This window comes from Alosa sapidissima, chromosome 6, assembly GCF_018492685.1.
Source record: "Alosa sapidissima isolate fAloSap1 chromosome 6, fAloSap1.pri, whole genome shotgun sequence".
NCBI lineage: Eukaryota > Metazoa > Chordata > Actinopteri > Clupeiformes > Clupeidae > Alosa > Alosa sapidissima.
Genome location: NC_055962.1, coordinates 1,832,067 through 1,853,871, shown reverse-complemented (window position 1 = coordinate 1,853,871; position 21,805 = coordinate 1,832,067). Strand labels below are relative to the sequence as shown.

At 40.2% G+C, this 21,805-nt stretch overlaps 1 protein-coding gene across 5 annotated transcripts in view; it reads right to left on the bottom strand.

The window, feature by feature from the left end:
- The window catches only part of slc5a6a (solute carrier family 5 member 6a), a 106,075-nt gene extending 84,955 nt beyond the window's left edge, over window positions 1–21,120 (bottom strand). For 4 of the 5 annotated variants that reach the window (XM_042096319.1, XM_042096317.1, XM_042096320.1 and 1 more), the window contains exon 1: window positions 20,851–21,120. The gene's annotated coding sequence lies outside the window, so the exon portion shown is untranslated. Of the gene's footprint in view, window positions 1–20,700; window positions 20,818–20,850 lie in introns of those variants that run through there. The other variant, XM_042096318.1, reaches the window with a different exon arrangement.
- Between the last annotated feature and the right edge of the window lie 685 nt (window positions 21,121–21,805).

Genomic DNA, 21,805 nt, shown 5'->3' with positions numbered 1-21,805 from the left:
AAAATCATCTTTTGGAAATTGATCTTAATGCCTTAAGCAAAAAAATGAGGAAATATCCAACCTTTAAGGACACCAATTTTCTTTGTGAATGAATAATGTATCATAAATAAATAAATAAATAAATAAATGTTCTTCCTTAATATACAGGGGTCATAAGTATTGGCACCCCTATGTTAAATTCCAATAGAGGCAAGCAGATTTTGATTCTTAAAGGTGCTCTAAGCAATGCTGGGTAACGTCACTTCTGTTGACAAAACAGAGAGCTAGCTCGCTACTCGCATCTCGTCTGTGATTTGCTGGAATAGTCTGTTGGAAATGTTTTCATGGGCTAGGTTTGCCCAGGTTGTTTTTGTTGTCGTTTTTGGAGCCTGGTCTGTCCACAGAGATCATGTTTTTTTACAGTGTATTCAGGACACAGACAGCTAGCGGTTGGTTAGGTGATGTTTGCAGTAAGTGACATAAAATGTTTTAGCCTAAAAAACGCATAGCATCGCTTAGAGCACCTTTAAAGGCCATTTATTTCATGGATCCGGGATACTATGCATTCTGATAAAGTTCCCTTGGCCTTTGGAATTAAAATAGCCCCACATCATCACATACCCTTCACCATACCTAGAGATTGGCATGGTTTTATTTCAGTTAGCCCAGGGCTCCAGATTAACTTTTTGCATTGGTGCGCCTAACTGTTTTTATTTAGGTGCACCAGCACAAAATTTAGGTGCACCCAAATTTTTTATCTGGTCACCTTTTAATCGCCCTCCATATACATTTATCTGAGTTGTTGACAGAGTATGAACTGGGAATGACCGTATTGGGCGAAACAGTAGCCCTACTTTTCTTAACAAAAAAACTCTATGGGTCTATTGTCTTCATTTTTTGTTGGCTGTTTTGTCACGTTTATTTCCTTTATCCGTTGCTGATTCTCTGGTGCTCAGGTCGCCAATCAGAGGCAAAGACCCGCCCCATCTTTGTCTCTGGTTTAGACCACGATATGATCCTACCATGAGTGTGAGTTCAGTCAAAGGTAGTGTTGTCACAATACCAAAATTATTGTTTTGATACAGTGAAAGAATTGTATTAAGAAGTGAAACCAAGTGAAGAATTTGAAGATGCTTCTTAAAAATTTGATTTGATTTGGGGGCTCCCACCACCTTGACGCCAGTGGCTATCCTAGACTCTGCTCAATCCTCCACACACACAGAAAATGATGGCTTATGTCATATGTTTGTAATAAGGTATTGTTTCGTTTCTAATTTCAGGGTATTGTGATACTTTTCCAGTACCAAGGAAACATTTTAGAGGCCGTTTACACGACACCGCCGGGTGAATTTTCTCTTACCGTTTTCACACCTTTAACGACTCCGGCAAGAAAAAACCTTGCGTGTACACACAGAGGTGTAACCGGCTAAATGTGCTGTAGTGCATATGCCAGACCAGTCGATGGCGCCGCTGTGCAGAAGCTTCGCGATAATTTCGCGTGAATCGCATAGAAGAAAACATTGTTAAAACTATTATGTCTATGGTTAAAACCGTTTGTTAAGCCAGAGAATGTCTAATAAGTGCTCTGGTTAAGCAAGTCGCATGAAATAAAGAGACTACAGACAATTCGGTTTTCAATTCAACTGTTAAACTAATAAAGTTCATTTTCAAGGTATGTGACTGCTATGTGAAATTTCAAATGCTTAGCCTACGCATTGCATTAGGTCTGAGCACCACTGGAGAAAACACTAACATGCAGTAAGCTAAACTAAGTTAAGCTAACGTGTGCTTCTAACTTAGCCACTAAAGGCTGATAGGCTACATTGTGCACATAAATCATAACAGGGGAAAGAAAAACATTTTAATATGATAAATAAATGGCTTGGTTTGTTTTGACAAGCAACATGTCAGGTCGAGTGCCGTGGCTGAGTTGAGAGGTGGGGCTATGTCGTCATAAAGTTGCCGGCTTCGCACCTACAGGCGTCTACACGGCGAAAGTTGGCCGGCGGTTTCAAAAGTTCCCACTTCGGAAGCCGGTTTCAAAAGCTATCGGTTTCAGTCTCCTAAACTGCCGGCGTCGTGTACATGCAAGGCGTAACCGTTAACAAAACCTCACCGGTTTCACAAAAACCAGCGTCGTGTGCACGGCCCCTATGTCGCACCCTTAACAATTTTGGTCGCACTCTGGAGCCCTGTAGCTTATTAGCTGGTTTGATTTGCAATGCTAAACCCCCACCACCTAATCTCAGTCGACATGAGAAAAAGGCTCTGGCATTGCTCAGCAAGGATGATAACATCACCATTCTATAAGCTGACAAGGGGAGATGCACAGTGGTTTTGAACACAGAGGATTATCACTCTAGAGTAACCACCCTCCTGAGTAACCACCAGTGACAACACTTATATTAGAAACAAGTTATCAGTTGCTTACAGACACTGGAAAAACAAGGAGTGGTAGATTTCAGCCTATATTACCACCTTTACCCAGGAGAAACCACACCTTGTCTGTCTACCAAAAATACATAAGGAGAACTACCCCCTCAGACCCATCGTCAGTAGCATTACCTCAGTTACATACAATATTGCAAAATACCTGGCCACCATATTAGCACCACTGGTTGGCAACTCTAATCATCACAAAGGACTTTGTGGATAAGGTCTGTGGACTTTAATTGGAGGCGAAAGAAACCATGGTGTCATATGATGTTAAATCCTTGTTCACATGCGTGCCAACTACATCGGCAGTAAAGACTGTGAGGGAGTGATTGTGCCATGACCACACACTTTACAAGACAGAACACAACTCAATCCAGACCAGGTGTGCTCAATGTTGGAGCTATGTTTGAACAGCACCTATTGTAAATACAAGGATGTCTTTTATAGACAGAAACATGGCTGTGTGATGGGCTCCCCTGTGTCCCCGATTGTGGCCAATCTATACGGAGAAAGTGGAGAGGAAGGCATTAGAGACCTACAAGGCAGAGTCCTGCAACGGGTCGGGTATCCGCGGGTACCCGATGGGTACCCGCAGAAAAGTTGCTAAAACGGGTAAATTATGACGTCCCTAAAATTTACGGGCGGGTATGCGGGCGGGAAAAGAACTCCTTGCGGGCGGATACGATGATAACCAAAACAGTATAGAAATAAAACATCATTGAAAAATATGTGAAATATTTGTATATCTAAATTACCATTACCACATATGTGTTTTAGTCAACGATACGACACTTGACCCATCACATCAGTACTGCGACTTTTGAATTATTTGTTTGATGCATATATGTGTGAAAACATTAAACAATATAACCGTCTCGTAGTTGGAGCGCAAGAGAGTAGGCTACAATGGATGAAGTCAAGGTAAAGTTGGCTAGTGGCAGGCTCAGGTTGTTTTTTTCTTGTTCTCTTTGTTTCATTAACAGGTCCATTTAATTTGACAGATCTGATCACTCTAAAAGCAAACGAATCTGGCAATCCACAAAAACAATAAAACAGTTCATGAGCGATTCTGGCCTTGGCGATTGTTGGCGGCTTCAGCACCCAGACTCCAAATGCTACTCTTTTTTCTCTCCGGTCCACCACTCCTATTCCCGTATTGATTATTTTCTAACCAGCAACTCTATAATGAAAAATATCTCTGATTCAACAATTCATCCCATAGTCATTAGCGATCATGCCCCAGTTTCAATTAAATGGAACATAACTAACCAACAGCGACCAATTAGCAAATGGCGTTTTAATACATCCCTCTTACAAGACCCAAATTTCATCAGTTTTGTTGGGAGAGAGTGGGCATTCTTTCTAGAAATGAACGACTCCCCTGAATCATCTCCTTCCCTTCTGTGGGAAACAGGAAAAGCAGTACTCAGAGGAAGAATCATCTCATATTCAGTATACAAAAAAAGAAGGAAAAAGAACAGGAAGTAGAACTCAACAATCAAATTAAACAGTTAGAAGAAACCAATGCAAGCAACCCAACTGAAGAAACACAGGCAAAACTTATGAAACATAAATTCAAACTCAATGAAATGCTCAATAAACACACTCAATTTATGATTCACCGTCTAAGGCAGGAAAACTTCCACCATAGCAATAAATCAGGTAAATACTTAGCAAATCAAATCCAACGTAACAAAGACAAATCAACAATCCCGGTCATAAAGAACTCAGCAGGGAAGCTAACCAGCTCACCTGAAGAAATAAATCATATTTTTTACCAGTTTAACAATAAACTATATTCTTCAGAAATAAACCCCAACCAGGAATTCATACTCTTTCCTAAACAGCATCAAATTACCACAACTCGATATAAAAAACGACCGAAATAAAAAACCTGGAATCACCTATAACTCAATACAGAACTCAGAATTCAGAACTGTTTGATGCCCTGAAACAGATGCCCGATAATAAAGCACCAGGTCCGGATGGCTTTCCCAAACAATTTTGGACCATCTTAGCTCCACTTTTCATCAGAATGATTAATGAATCAAAACAGAAAGGACGTCTTCCAACTAGTTCCACCACAGCCTCAATTTCACTGCTCCTCAAGCCCAATAAGGACCCAACATTGCCATCCAGCTACCAACCAATCTCTCTCCTCAATGTGGACAATAAGATAATCGCAAAAATGCTAGCACACAGATTAGCAGAGGTCACCCCATCCATTATCCACCCAGACCAAACAGGCTTCCTTAAAGGTAGAATTTCATCCACCAACACCCGCAGACTGTTAAATATAATGTATCACTCCACAAATTTTCAAGATAATACCATCATAGCAACTCTGGACGCAGAAAAAGCTTTTGATAGGGTGAACTGGAATTTCCTGTTTTCAACATTAGGGAGGTTTGGCTTCGGGGAGTCGTTCATTAACTGGATTAAACTTCTATACACCTCTGCTTCAGCCACAGTAATCACCAATGGACTAACATCACAAAGTTTCACTCTTCACCGGGAACTAGACAGGGGTGCCCACTCTCCCCCTCACTATTTACAATCTTCATTGAACCCCTAGCAGCTGCCATCCGTCAGAACCCCCTCATCAAAGGTGTCCAGACTCCATATATGCATCACAAAATCAGCCTTTATGCTGACGACATTCTTCTCTTTCTTCAAGACCCCACAACATCAGTAGAAGAAACCATCAAACTCATTGACACATTCTCTAAAATTTCTGAATACTCAATCAATTGGAATAAATCTGCAGTTCTCCCATTACATCCCAACAGCTGGGATATGACAGCCAACTCTTAACCTATCCCACTCTGCACTAACTATATCACTTACTTAGGGATAAAAGTCTCCCCCAGGCTGTCAGACTTATTTAGCCTAAATTATTCCCCTCACATTATACTCACTTCAATAGATGATGACCTTCAACGCTGGAAGAACCTCCCATTATCCATCATGGGCAGAATCTCAGTAATCAAAATGACAATACTGCCCAAAATAAACTATCTATTCTCTATGATTCCAACCCAGCCCACCCCACTCTGGTTTAAGTCTCTCGATTCATTAATCACTAAATTCTACTGGAAAGATAAGACCCCAAGGATCAAACTCACCACTCTCCAAAAACCAAAAGCAATGGGAGGACTAGAGGCCCCACACTTCCAGCACTATGCCCTGGCCAACCAGCTCCACTTCATCCACAAATGGCTACACCCCACCCCCTCAGACAACACCTGGTTAGACCTAGAACAAACAATCTTTCTGCAGTCAGTCGGTCAAAAAACACCCATCCTTCAAAGCCCCAACAATTTCAGCTACTCTGACAGCCTGGTGGAGATTCTACCACATCACTGATTCACCTATAGCACCATCAATTCGCACCCCGATTTGGAATAACCCAGATTTCACCGTCAATAAAAAAACACTTAACTTTCACACATGGATGGGAAAGGGCATCACTCACCTTCAACACATTCTTCAAGACAATAATCTGGCCTCATTTTCCTGTTTGGTCCAGAAGCACGGCATCGAGAGTAAACACTTCTTACAATACCTGCAAATTAAATCATCTATCCTAGGAAAAATTAACATCCAGACAGCTAAACTTGACATTTCCCCACCAATCTCAGAGCTGCTTAATATTCCCTCTCCCAAAAAAATACTCTCCCAAATTTACAAAATTATATCTCGTTCAGAAAAAACAATTGGCCTGCCATATCACAAATGGGAATCAGACTTATCAATTACTCCCGGTGCCGACTTCTGGACCAAAATGTGCAAAAACATCTACTTCATGACAAAGAATAGTAATCTACAACTAATACAATACAAGGTTCTTCACAGATTCCACTTCACTGCACATAAATTGGCTAAAATGGGGTTTGGCTCGGATCTTTGCACTCACTGCACACAAAATAACCCAGATACATACATTCATGCGGTTTGGCATTGCACTCCAATCAACCACTTCTGGGTGAGTGTCACAAAATCTCTCTCTTCCATCTTTGGCTGTCACATCCCAGCATCCCCTTCCTTATGCATACTTGGTGATACATCCACAGTAAATTTAAGCAACTCCTGCAATAAAACACTGCTGGTAGCGCTGACTATCGCCAAGAAAACAATCCTCATGAACTGGAAATCTAAGAACACATCACTCATTGGAAAAACTTGTTAACAGACTATATATCATTAGAAAACCTATCAACTACAAACTTAATCAATACTCAGGATACAACCTCTCCTTGGTACCCCTTTATCACCTACTTACAGTCCTGACCCTCTTTGCCTGAGTTCCATCTCCACACCATCATAACAAACTTCATCAACAGATACACATATCATCAAACACTGGGCAGGGGAGGGTAGCTGGAACTATGATTGTTATTATTATTATTATTAGTAGTAATATAAATAGCATCCCCTTCTTTCCCTCTCCCTTTTATTTACATTTTCTGATAAACTTTACTAATTTCACTCTTTCTCTCTGCCTCTCCTATCGTTATTCTGACGGGGCCCCATTGGATGGCTTGGGAGACTCGGTCCTGGCGGGTCGCGGTGTGGTTTTGGCATTGGTTGGGTCCTGTGGGTTATCTATTGGCCCTGGGCCCCCGGTGTGCACCCTCCTCATACGCTCATGCACACGTTTTGTCCTGGAAGCACACAGCACGCTTCACTCTCTTTTAATTGCAATACATGTTAGGTGACATACACCAAACATAAACAAAAACTACAAAACAGGCTAGGGTAAGAGTGGAGTGCAGGTAGATGCCTCATCAGGTGTCTATCTGCATGCCTCACTTATTTTAATGCACACATTGAGGAGGCATACATCTTACACAGGGTAAGTGTGGTGTGCATGGGGAAATCCTGACAGATATTCACCATGCATGCCCACTTCTTTTAATGCTACACACTAGATAGATTCCTCAACCTAGCCATTCACATACTGTACATATTTAGGTCAAGAGTGGCGTGTTGGGTGAAGGTCTGGGGGCGAGGTGTGGTTGGTCGTGGTAGTGGGGGATGTGTGCATATGCTGGGAGCCTGGGGGGGTGGGTGGCACGCAGGTCCTCCCCTCTGTCACCTCGTCGCAGTATAACAGCGGGGGCTGGGTGGAACTGTGGCCATTAATGGGTGTCCTATTATTATACTTATCTTTAATAGAATAATTACAACTCATCTCCTCTGAAACCCTCCCTCTCTATGTTCCAGCTTCTCTCCTCTTGGCCCAACAGCAAGCCAGCCTTATAAATATGCACACACACACACACACACACATACATCCTCACATACTCACTACCCCTCACCCCCCATCACTCTCAGAGCTACCATCCGCACCCCCCCCCCATCCCCCCTTCTTTTCATTCCGGTCATCAATTTCATCCCTGATAATCATATCTGTAATCATCCTGGACGCAAATCATCCTTAGCCTTTCTGTTATTAATGTTATGTTGTGTTATGTTTATGGAAGCCAAGTCAATGTGATGTTTTGTAAAGTTACAGTATGTGTTTATGTAATGTACATCTGTTTGTCGTATGTAGTATTCTTGTGCATGTCGTAGTGTTGCATTTTCTGTAATGTCAATGATGTTTGCAAAAAAAACAAAACAAAAAAAACAGGTCCATTTTATGTGGAATAATGTTCTGATGCAGCAAGGTTTGGGCTGTGTTTCGTTGTTGTAAGGTTTATCCCTGATGCAAAATGTAAAAAAAAAAAAGGTCGCCCTTTACGTGCTTCAATTGTGCGAGGAACAAAAATAAAGCACATTCATTTGAAAGATTTTAGCTTGTGTGTGATTTATCGCGGGCACGGGTCGGGTAACGGGCAAAATATTAACGGGTCCAGGCGGGTGCGGATTTAATTTTAATATCACCACAGGTGACGGGTCGGATCTGGTGCTGAACTTCTCGGGTGCGGGCGGGGGCGGGTCTAAAAAAATGGACCCGTGCAGGACTCTGCTACAAGGGAGTTCCTCCCATCCACTGGTTCAGGTACGTGGAAATCAAGACCAAAGAAATCAGTCCCTTTACAGACCATATAAATTCAGTGGACAACCACATCAAGTTCAAAAAAGAGGAGCTGAGGGAAAATCAACTCCCCTTCCTAGATTGTGGGATAAGTTTGGGGGAAGGGGGAGAGCTCCAGGTGGAAGTTTATCAGAAGCCAACCCACACTGACCAGTACCTAATGTTTGACTCTCACCACCCTCTAGAGAATAAACTCTATACTCATAAAGTTATCCGCACATTAGTACACTGGGCAGAAACTGTGCCTACAAACTGGGAGGCCAGGGATAAGGAACAAAAACATGTAAAACAAGCATTAAAACAGTGTCACTATCCTGAGTGGGCGTTTGTGAAAAAACCCCGAAAAGTTTCTAAACCATCAATAGAAACAAATCATGAGGTCAGAAGAAGCCATGTTGTCATCCCATATGTGGCTGGGCTGTCTGAGAAGTTCCGGAGAGTGTAAATACAACATCCCTGTATATTTTAAACCCCAAAACACACCGAGACAGCGTCTAGTTCACCACAAGGACAACATTCCAAATCATCAAAAAACAGCCGCTCAGCCGACGCATGTATCAACACAGGCGAGACAACTCCTCAGGACAGGACTCAGCAGTCTATACTCATCTACAAAAAGAACACAGTTTTCAAGATCAAGATGTCTATATCCTAGACAGAGAGGATAGGTGGTTTGAAAGAGGTGTCAAGGAGGCCATATTTGTTTAAGTGGTGCGATCCTCTTTAAATAGGGGAGGTGGGTTGAGATTTGTCTTCAGCCTACAACATGATTCTGATAACCACCGCTCACCCGCCGTGAGCAATGCTAAAGTCACTGTTACAAACAGGGCAGTGTTTATTACTATTGTTATTATGTTTTACTCTTATGAGACAATTGGGTACACTTTTGTGTAGTCTGATGTGAAATGGGTCTTAAATGTTCCTTTTTGAGGGGCACTGACCCTCAAAAAGGACGCTCCTGTTCCTAGATACACTGACTGAACTGATTAATTAAGTTCGGGAGGAAAGAGATATAGCCACCTACACTGAAAACTGATTGGTTGATTTAGCAAAACAGACCAGGATGCGCTTCAGGCACACACTCACCTCTCCTCTCCCTCTCCCTCTCTGTTGTGTGCTTGTTAAACTCAGATGCACACACGATTTGAAGTCCGATCTGGCTTGCGTGCTCTTGTTCGCCATAGGTTCCGGGAGATTTTATGAAATTTGCGGGCGTCAGGAAGCCACTATCAATATGTGGGAGACTTAGGATGTCTAGCTAGACAGCACTTTGTCGCCAGCACAGAATGTACAATGTACCTTAATGTTGTCATGTTTAGCTGACACAAACTCAAAATAATGACTGTATAGATAAAATGTGCATCTCTCTCCTCCCTCCATTGTTGTTTACGTTTGTGTCGCTGCGTGGTTTTACACGTGAGTTGTCCTCATGCTAAAAACATGAGCATAGCCTACATGACGTTAATCCCAGAGACAAGAAGAAAGCAAAGAATCTTTTTACTAAGGAAAATAACAAAAATAGTAACGCACAGTGACTTACTCACACTTACTGGCATCACTGGCTAGGACACCATCTTCTCTGGCAAACACAAATTGACTACATCTCAGCAGTCATGTGACTTCATGCCATGAGACATTGTGACTGCCTTGTGTATTAATGCCAGAGTTACTTCCTGTGCACACTGCATAACTGATGAAGGTGTTTGGAGGAACACTGAAATGTCTTGTATTTTATTCTTATTTTAATCCCGTGTTTTAAAATAAAACAGGAATTCGGTAAGTGCAATAATAGGCTAATAAATCTTGTTCCAGGTCCAATTGCTTTCAGAGCCGCTCGGTTTTCTCCATAGACAGTAATATAAACTTTTTTTTCCGCTATTCAGTGTAGCCTTTAAGATAATTGTCATCCTCCTACTCACCTTTTGCCTCAACCTAATAAAATCCTATTTTTCACGGAAGCCTGCACGTAACCCTTGATTGTATCATCTGGCTGCACAGCTACAGTAATTGCTCTGTTAAAGATAACCGATTTTGTTTTACCCTCAATAAAACGGAGGTGATGGTGACAAGGTTTACAAGTTGCAAAAACTGTCTGGCTGCACTAGTAAACGTTTTTTGACCAAAAAGCTGTTGGGCCCATGATGTTGGACTTAACATCCGAATAATGTAAAAACGACAAGGGGTAGTCACAACATTTATACAAGCAGGATACACCAATTCAGGATGGATTTTTTAGAGTTGGAGCAGTGTCAATAGCTCAAATGCTCTAGAAGGAGTAGTCGCTCCAAAAAGTGGGTGAACGGAATAAATAAATAAAACTTAAGAAGAACAATAGTAGGCTTGCTTGATCAAGCCCATTAATAAAATAAACAAACAAGGGGAGAACTAATGGACATTAAAGGCCAAAGAAAATAGATGGGTCTTTAAATTTGATTTAAAGCTACTGATAGTGGGACAGGACTTAATTTCTATAGGGATATTATTCCAGAGGCGAGGGGCAGCAACAGAAAAAGCCCCATCACCTTTAGTTTTTAGGATTGCATTAGGGACTGTAAGAAGATGTTAAGTGGCCTAGAAGGACAATACAGACTTTTCTTACTTACTTTCTGCCCTAAATAACAGTTCCAATTACTTTTTGCCATCTACTGCTGCCAAAATACAAATACTGCCACACTGCAGCAAAGTTGCATGAGAGATGCTGTTTGTGCTCATTCATTTAAAAATGTGCCTGTCTTCACATTAAGGAAATTTGTACATTTACAAAGTTGACATCAGACAATTCAGTACTTAAATCTACACTGTGTAATTTCATGGGTTAATTCTTGGGGGAAATTCTCCCATCTAGCGGTGAGATAGTATATTGCAACAGACAATATGACAATATGCAACTGACTTTGTTCTGGCCACATGCACTGTCGGTAAAATACGCGGTCAAACCAGCGTTGCCATAATCCGCTTATTATAATATAAGTGACTTATGGCTTGTTTTTAGTGAAGTCGTGGGTTGCGGCTGTGCTTTTTTACAGTAGCTTGCTTTTGGGCATTTTAACCTATGCCTCTGCGTCGACTCTACGCTGTAACTGTAGGCTCCTCTGACATGACCGCCCCAGAAATGGAACATCGGGGGTCAGGGAATGGACTCACACTGTTTGGTCTTGGGTCACTTTTTTGGGCTTATTTTCAGAGACTTGGGGAGTAATCCCATCAACCTCGCTAAAGACTAAACCTGGCTTATTTCGAAAAGTCTCACTAATTTTAGTGAGAATTCCGTTCCATTAGTGTGGCTTAACATGAAGCCCAGCTTGGTAACTATGGGAACTTATGCCACAGAACTAGTATGCTTCGTAGGAGGTTAACTTTCAAGCTTAATCAAGCTGTGTTACAAAAAAAAACATCAGTCAGAAAACGAGTCCCAAAAGACGGTTCCGTCAACCTGTGCTTTCATGTTGTCATCACCTGTAGCCTACAACTTCAAAAATAGAAGTCGAAACTTTTTTTCCAACAGTGTTACCAAACATTGATTTACATACTCACTAGAGTTCTGAAGAATTTATGAAAATTATTCAACTTCAAAAATATTAACTATTAACTGTGTGGTTTTAGGAATACCAATTCAGAAAATATCATGATTCGTTTCGATATTTTTAGCAGGGCTCTACAGTGCGCCCATTTCACTCGCACATGCGAGTAAAAATGATGCCGTGCGAGTGCAAAAAAATATTTAGGCGCACTGGTGCGAATGACTTCTAACCATGTCAATGTTTGTCTACAAAATACACCGCAACATCGAGAAACAGTACTGGTGCAAACCATAGAATCACGTCGCGAATGCAGCATAAAACTACACCTCCCATCAACGTTAGCAGTTTCGCGTTGGGACTCGATAGTAGTAGTCGCTTCTATGAAATCCATGAGCGCGCAGAAAAAGCGGAAAGACTAGCCAGCCAAGATGAAAAGATTGAAGAAATTAGTTCTTCTATCCACCGAATTCATCGGATATAGGAGGAACAGGATGAGATTCTGAGAATGCAGTGAGAGAAGGAAAGGTAACCTAACATGCCTTTTAGCCCAGTTGACGTATTGGCTGCAATATGCAAAATATAGCTGTAGCGAACAGGCACAAAAGTAGCTTCCCGTAATACTCCCATTTTATTCAAAGGTAGAACGCTACTGACAACTCCAGGCTTCCACGCTTGCTTGTTTGTTTACACCGAATACAAGCTTAAGTGCAAAACGAAAGTAGGCCTAACGTTTGGCTACTGCCCCCATCAATGCAGATATTTCAAATAAAAAATAAAAGTATAAAATATATATATATACTTGATTAGACTATGTTGGGTTTTGTGGAAGAGAAAATGGACTGTTTTAGTAGTAGTATTAGGCAGTATGCAGTCATATAGGTCACCATAGGCATATTTGGATTAGCTACAGGTGGATTCACAAATAAATAAATTAGCCTATATTTGGCAGGATACTTGATATACAGGCTAAATGCAAATATGGCAATGTATTATATTATTTTACATTAACAAAATGTAGGAAAATAGAACAGACTGAAAATTATGAAAAAAATGAAAAGTAGGCACTGATCTTTAAAATCCTGTTTCCTGTAGCCTAAATGTTGTCAGTCATTCTTAATATTCGCAATTGGTGCACTGGCATGTTTAACTGTTAGCTGCAGTGTAATGTTAGATTATGTGTAAGTTAAGTACAGAACTGACTGTGCTCCCAAATTTTTGTCTGTGCTCCTAAATTTTTTAACTTGGGCGCACAAGTGCTCCTGGAAAAAAATGTTAGTGTAGAGCCCTGTTTTTAGGCTCAAGATTCCATTCAAAATTGATTTTCTATTCAAAAACGATTCTCGATTCAAAAAATTATTCACAGTATATAGTTACTTTTCCCATATGACTACAGTACACATTCAATTTAAAAGAAAATAAACACAACAAATTAAATATAGTTTAATACTACTCAATATCAGCTTTGACTAAGATGTGTTGTTTTCATGCTGTCCACTCATAAGGATGGCCAACATAAAGTTATAATTTTGACTACATTATTTACTATAGGCCTACTTGATGATAATATATAGCCTGCCCCTAACAGTCCCCAATGTACAAAATAGGGAAACATATGATAGCCTTCTGATATTGATGCTGATTGAAAAGGGATGCAGCTTGAAGGTTGTTGATATTTCAGTTGAAAATTGAATCAAATTACACCTCTTCCTCTCCTCCCAAACAGCAGAAATTAAATTCAATATCAGCAGCATCATGAGATTGAGGAAAATCCCTACAGGGAAAACCTGACATGAAGCCAAAACAAGACAAAACAACTACATCAATTATGTCTTTTTAACCCTTTGCAGACCGCATGCTCTAATTTCGGTACCCCAGTACCGATGACGTTCAGTCTAATAACTCCGCCATACCCCAACCAATTTTATCAATGAAAACGTCCTCAAAAACGTTGCATCATAAGCTTTCTGGTGATATGACTGTTCAAGGGATTTGTGGCGTGAATTTCTTTTAAGGAAAAATCAAGAGTTGAAGTCTCCCTCCACTAGAGGAAAAACAGCAGGAAGCACTATGCATCGTTCATCTTGACGTCGTCTAAAGGAGAAACTACTGGATCATCTGAGGTAAAAACAACGAAACAATGTTATTATTACTTGTTATTCATGTTATTACTTCAAAGTTGTTTTTAAAAGTTATTTTTGATGGTAATTAGTATAAGTATAGTATAAGTATATATACACTTTTGATTCCGTGAGGGAAATTTAGTCTCTGCATTTATCCCAATTCGTGAATTAGTGAAACACACTCAGCACACAGTGAACACACAGTGAGGTGAAGCACACACTAATCCCGGCGCAGTGAGCTGCCTGCAACAACAGCGGCGGTCGGGGAGCAGTGAGGGGTTAGGTGCCTTGCTCAAGAGCACTTCAGCCGTGCCTACTGGTCAGGGTTCGAACCGGCAACCCTCCGGTTATAAGTCCGAAGCGCTAACCAGTAGGCCACGGCTGCCCCACCGTGTATGCATGGCCGTAATAAAATGCATGTGTGTGTTCACTTCAGCTGATAACGATAAGCTGGTATTTTAGCACACCGTAATCTTTAGTAAACTCACTATTTTCAGTCATTTTTGGGGGGTTACTATATGTCAACCAAGATTACAGACCTACTAAGACTGACACTAACGATTTGTTCTATTTTGAACGATGTTGCTTGCTTGTCATGTGATGATCCAGACAATTAGCTGAAAGTTGGATAACGTTAGCACCAGTAAAGACTGCAACATGTCCTTGACGCGATACAGTTCACTCCTGTGCTTCATGACTGCTAACTTTGTCAAGTACACCTAATCGGTACGGTATCTGACTGTGGGCCAGGTCTTCTCCTGATACAGGTTTCAGCTCTGCTAGCAATGCTGTTTTATCACCGGTTTACAGATTTGTCCCAGGTCCGATTTCCGCAACTCAACTGGAAGTCAGGAGATGCGTTTAAAATACAAAACACTGATTTGGCCCAAACCTGTGATATGGATATGAGCCGAAGGACCATTTTTTCACAGCAGACCCAGGTGGTTATGATATTAATTAAGGTGCTGATTCTGCTAAATTGACTGTCCTTTCCCTACTTCATTGTCAACTGGCTGCTAAAGAAAAAAAAAAGGTATTTTGGAATGGCACAAATTTAGAAACCATGGGGGTGCACTATGTTCCCATGGCCACTTAATTTCTACAGTAAGGCTGGAAAAGAAGATATAGTTGGCTCAATATTGATCATATGTTCGTTTCATTATTTTTATTATTACCTAGCAGTGGTAAAAGTAGTCAATTGTTGTTTGTGTAACAGTGCTATGAGACAACCCCATATTCTTGCCACGCATGCAGTCCAAGCAGTAACGTTAATCAAGTATCTTTGGTTTGCTCACTATCAATCTTTTGACATGATTTGACAGCCTGGGGTTGGACTAGGACAGCCCAACTTTTCAAGGTAGGCTATCTGCTTTTTATGTGTTGGTTTATTCAAAGACAACAACAAGCAACTGAGCGATTGATAACTTTACTGTAAGGTTATACTATTATTTTCCAGCAATATGGGCTACTAGCTTAGCTTAAGCAAAACAGCCATCACAATAACTATTTTGGAAAAAACAGTGACAACGCTAACAGGATCACTGATGATAAAAAAAACGAGTGTAATTGTGACCTATTATCAAAAAGGATTAAATGGCTAATGTTTATTTTGTGTTGTTTCAGATTGCATGGAGATGATTGAGGAAGACAGCCTGAATATCAATGGGAACAGTAACACGACTTAAACTTTGTCTGGGATTGCACTTCTACAGCCAGGTTGTTGAAAAAATAATGAGACACTTATGTGTAAAGTTTTTTTACCCCCCTCTTGTGTTTGTAGCCTAGCTTATGTTTATCAGTTGAGCTGGGAAAACGTTACGAACTTTAGCCTGGGTGAACCTATAACGAACCTGTTAGCAAATGTGTAGCAAACAGATTTTTCAGGATAATTAATTACCAATCACATTTCACATGTCAAATAAAGCCGGCTGATATCTGTTAAACGGGTCCGTAACACACACAATAAGCGGACCCGTATTGCATATGATAAGCAAATCTGGAACACGTCAATAACACAGACTACCATACGGAACTGGGCCAGTCTTAGCCCTTATTGGAACCAGATCCGTCAAACGGATCCAGACCAATTTTGGACCGATGTGCGTTTGGACGCCGGATCAGGTCCATTATGCAGATCCGTGCCGGACGTTGTGGTAGGTGTGGCCCAGTTCCGTCCCAGTGTATGTTTGCTATCTGAGTCTCTAAGCAATATTGGAGTCATCCAGTGACAATACTTTTAGTGAAAAGAGTCATAATTGGTGGTGATTAAGATTATGTGGAAGTAATGTAAAATAAAACTAAACTACCTATTCACTATCAGACCTGTGATTTTTGTTATTTTAGATGGAGGGAGAGAAGTACGTGCAACTGGGGTGAAAGCAGCCGACTGCTGATGGCAAATATGACCCCAAGGACCACGATGGCACGATGGCCTGGACATGGGACATGGACCATTATATCTGTGTTTTTGGGTCAGATGTCAAACCAGGAAATGAAAACATCCTACTCTTTAAAAATTCTACTTGTTACTGCGACTTGCAGTTACACTGTATGAGTAAATTAATCATAACTTCTGAACCAAAGGTGATAATTGATTCTGTTTTTTTTCACTGAAGATAGCACAACACTGTTTATCTTTCACACACTATATCTACAATAGACATTAGTTGAAAAGTAAGATTCATCTTAACAAATTGATATTTTCGTGTTTTTTGATTTTGAAGGTATTGTTTAAAAATAATGTGTGTTACACTCAAGCTTATTAACTATGATATGTACCATTTTAAAGGGCTAGTTCTCTGATTACAATGGTCGGTATATTTTATCTCTGCCATGTAGCATGGCCACACAATAAGCCTTTTTGTCTCACAAGGGCATCAAGTATGAAAAACGGAATGTTTTGTGCCGTCTGCAAAGGTCTAATAAATTTATCATAACATTTGAACAAAAGGTGACACAATGGGTGTGTTCGAAACGGGTAAAGTTGCTGCCTTTTAAGATATCTAACTGGGGAGCAAGGCAGCAAGTGCGGTTCGAAACCGAAAAAACTAATTCTGCTGCCTTTTAAGATATCTTAGAATTCCCAAATAACGGTCATTTTTGAAGGCAGCATCGATGCACACTTCATGCTCCCTCCTACCCATAATCCCTTGCGGCAACGTCTGAAACAGCTGTGAAAGGTAAACAAACATGGCGGATGACATCGGTAATGGCTGCTGAATCTGTTTAAAATGTCATTTGTGTGACCTTATTTTGCTTAGATTTGTAGATTACAGATTAGAAATAAACAATTTACTATCTGATTATGCCATTGTTGTAACTATTAATAGCGTCTGGTCTGATATATCTGCCGGCCGTAAAACTAATTTATACCGTTAGCCTGTTATCTTACGTAAGCTAATTTAGTTTAACGTCAGGCCTTTGCTAACGTCATACCGTAGTGTTAACCAAAGATTCTAGAGTGCTACGCTCATTTTTAACAGATGCATTTAATCCAAAGTCATGTCTAGTGAGACAGCTCTCTATGTAGGGAGGGAGGCAGTAGGCAGCTGTCTCCCGTTTCGAACACACCCATTGATTCTGTTTTCATCACTGAGTAGAGGACAAAATTGTGAATCTCCCATACACTCTAAGTTTTTTCTTTATCTACAACAGAAATTGGGAGGAAAATTAGATTAATCTTAACAAACTGATAGTTTCGTGTCTTTTGGGGTTGAATTTTAAAGATATTTTAAAAATATTATGTGTTTTCTCCTCACAATTATTAATTATATTTTATATCATTTGAAAGGGCTATTTCTCCTGATAATAATGGTGGGTAAATTATATCTCTGTCATGTAGCATAATCACACAATAAGCCTTTTTGTGCCATAAGGCCATTGAGTATGAAAAAATGGAATGTTCGGCGCGGTCTGCAAAGGGTTAAATCACAGCTGATCCACCCGTCTGTTTCACACATAGCAAAGGATCTCCTAACGTTGGCGTTTGCGCCGACTAGGCTACCTCAGAGCTCTGGGCTCCCTCTGCTGAACTCGTTCTTTTCATTATGTCAGTTAATGAGTGCCCAGGCGTCAAGAGTGTGAAATAGATGCGGCGCCGTCGATGGAAATGGTGAGCTAAACTCATTTCAGGTAGTTTAAATGCCGTTACAAAACGGAAATAAAATATGAATAGATTTTTGGAATTCTATGAACCGATTTTGACTTGGTAGAGCTTGGATCGCGATACAAATGTGAATCATTTTTTGCACACCCCTACATTCTAAGTTATAGCTTACTCTTTAATAAAAGGGCCATGCACATTTAGTGGCATGTTCAGTGACAGTAAATGCCAGTGGGATACATTAAATCTGATGCAAGGCAATTAAAATACAATCCTGTAGCCTATAGCCTAATATGATTAAAATCACTTCATGTGTTGATGATTATTCATGAATGTCAAATTGACCTAAGCCTCGCTTGAATAAACAAAGGAAAGATGCAGCTAACTTGACTTAATGAAACGGGTTCAGCCTTAAGTGAAAGTCTACGCTACTTCATGCCAGGCTATTTCTGTTAATCGCAGCCTTCATTAGCAAGGTTGATGGAATACCACCCTAGTTGCTTGTTTTTCCTCACGTGACCCGGCAACACTGTCAAACATGCACCCTATTTCACTTGTAGTAGGCCTATTGTTTGCAATAACTATGTTGGAGTCATTGAATTCTGAAGAAGTCTAGAGCTACCACTTTTACAAAAATGTTACAAGACTTTTCTCTATAGGCTATCAACTGAGTTGGGTTTGGAATCTTAATTTATCAATGTATGACAGAATGACATGACGGGGAAAATACCTATTTTGTTGTGCCATTAGGGTTAGGGTAATATACGGAATCGTCTCGTATTTGAAAGGAAAAGATGTGTTCCGTATTGAACTGATACGGAACGCATTTTGTTCCGTAATCAACTCAGACAGATCAGTACAATAAGTTTCTTATGAGTTAAAGGGAAACCTTGTTGCTGTCATTTATCCCTCTTGGTTTGTCTGTCACCACTATCCCAGCAGAGAATGCACTTTTGTTTGAGACACTGTGAATCATGTAGGCCTATATTACACTGATAGTAGTGTGAGATGATAGCCTAGAAATCTAGACGCACCCTAGCGGCAGCAAATGTAATTTGCAGCCAGGGTAGTCTAGCAACTCTCCGTTGGCTTGCAAGCTGGGAAAATTAAACTTCTATCAGGCCAATCACATTGTGTATGGAGTCACCGACGGTTCTGTGTGAATTTCCTGCTACTTCAAAACAAACCGAACAGCGGTCTTTGAATCACGACTCGAGTTAAGCTTTTTTTAAATTGGCAAAAGTTTGATCAACTAGCTCCGCTGGTGGGAAAATCCATGGGACTCATGAGTTGTAGCGCTATCCTATTGCGTGCAGAGGAAATTTGAAAGACAACCGTTTATCCCGCCCCACGGATTGAGCAGTGCCAATGGTAAGTTCCCAGACCTTATATCTTTATGTGGGTCTGGCTCGTCAGGATAGTGAGATGATGTCTTGCTCTGAGTTTTACAGTGCATCTGTGAAAGATACCCAACAAGGCTAGCCTACTTGCTGCTGATACAGAAAAAAGCCAGAGATCATTTAAGGCTTCACCAAATTCAGCTGTTTGTCATGTTCACAAGATATTTGTTCTGTGATATCTGCCAATTCAGTTTAATACATTTCAGTCGTTTGGTTTGAGTAGAATATCGGCCACTCAATTTTCAAATATTTCTTTATCTTTTTGCCCTGGAGGCATCATTGCAATTTTTTTTATCATGAGAATACGCGCTCATTTGACCAATACTCGTTTTACTCAATTATGATCTCATTTTACTAGATTGTGCATAGAATGTAGTATGCACTCATTTTAGTGCATTCATTTTACAATTTAGTAAACAGGTCCACAATTTTGTAAAATTATGCACTATTTAATTGTTTTGATATATCTTGCAATACACACGCACACACATCCTAGCAATACCCCACCACCACCACACACACACACACACGTTCCTTATTTTCATATTAGAAAGTTGGCAACCCTACGTGGCATCATGCATTATAATCATTTCTGGCCTTTGAACTAGTTAAAGGCCCTACCTACTGCATTTCAATAGGGCCCTACCTACTGCATTTCAATAGGGCCCATTTTTTCCACTGATATGAAGTCTAAGCGTAACTGTAACCATAACCTAAGGGACGTTTTCCCCAGCAAATCGCTAAGGGTTGAAAGTCAGTCCAACTATCCAGTCCATCAATGCTAAGGTGAAGCACGTGGGAACACAACAACGCGTAGCAGTATCAAGTGTCATTTCTCCACGGAGATACTATTTTGGAAAATTATATATATAAAAAAATAAGCACCACGAGAAGCATGTCGACCCCCGCAACCTTCAAGTCGGCTATCGCATGTCCTGACAGCTTTTCGGTAAACACTGAATGAAAAGATTCTCAGCATTGTCATTACATCACCCAATGAACATTGTTTACTTGTTAATGTTATATACTACCCTATTAAAGGATACAATTAATTGGTAAAAATATAGCCTAGATGTTATGCTATTTTTTACCGTCATACCTCATGAGTTTCGCAGGTCGCTAGGCTGTTCTACCATGAGATGGTCATTCGTGTCATTTATGCCAGTCACTTAGTCATAAAATAAATTGACATGATAGGCTAATAACTTCCTGATACCTTTGGTAGGCTATCTCAAAGTAAAAGATTTACCAGTAAGCTGGCTTTTTTCTTCAAATGAATGGAGGAACAAATCACAACTGGTACATCCGTCTTCTTAAGCGAAGTTAGCTTCAGATCGAATTGGAAAAGCTATCTTGCTTTCCACGCTATGGGCAATTATTGCCATACTGGGAAATGCTACCAATAATACATGTGCCCATTTTTTTTTTTGTCACAAGAAAAGCATAACCTGACAACATAATCTGAGACCTTATTCAAGAGAACTGAAGCTATCCAGGACCCATATTGGTAGGACCTCAGTCTGCCACAGTCAAGCAGCGAGGATATTCCATAGTATCGCGGGATTACGTGACGAGAGATTTTTCATAGTCTATAGATAAGCCTATTTAACTTAACATAATAATATGTTTTATTTGGCTCCCATCTCATGTGGAAATAGAAGGCTACGAAGCTGCTGATCGCCTGACTAAGAAGGCTCATATAATCTCAATGGATAGCATACCACTGAGCAGACTGGAAGTGAAATACTTAAAACAGACTTAAAACAGTTTTTTTTTTTAAAATACATAAAAACAGATGCAGGTGACTACAAGCAGGTAGGGTGGTTGGAAGCGACTTTGATCACATGACTAAGAATTGGGCATACATGTGTCAATTACAATCTCAACCTAATAGGGAAGCATGCAACTTATTTCAAAATATGAGTAAATATTCAGTAGTGTCCACTAATCAATTCAATAGTCTTTCATTCAATAGTCTTTCTTATATTTTCTGAATATAATCTAATATATTTAAATGTATTATTCTAAGAAGCATGATCACATGACCCTTGAGGAAAGTTCTGATCACATGATCTATATATTTCAGACAAATATTTCTCTAATGTAGTTCATATTCAATTCAATTCAATTCAAATGTATTTTTCACATACAATTATGAGTATATGTAGTGAAATGCTTTGTCCACTGTCTCCATGGCTGTGCAA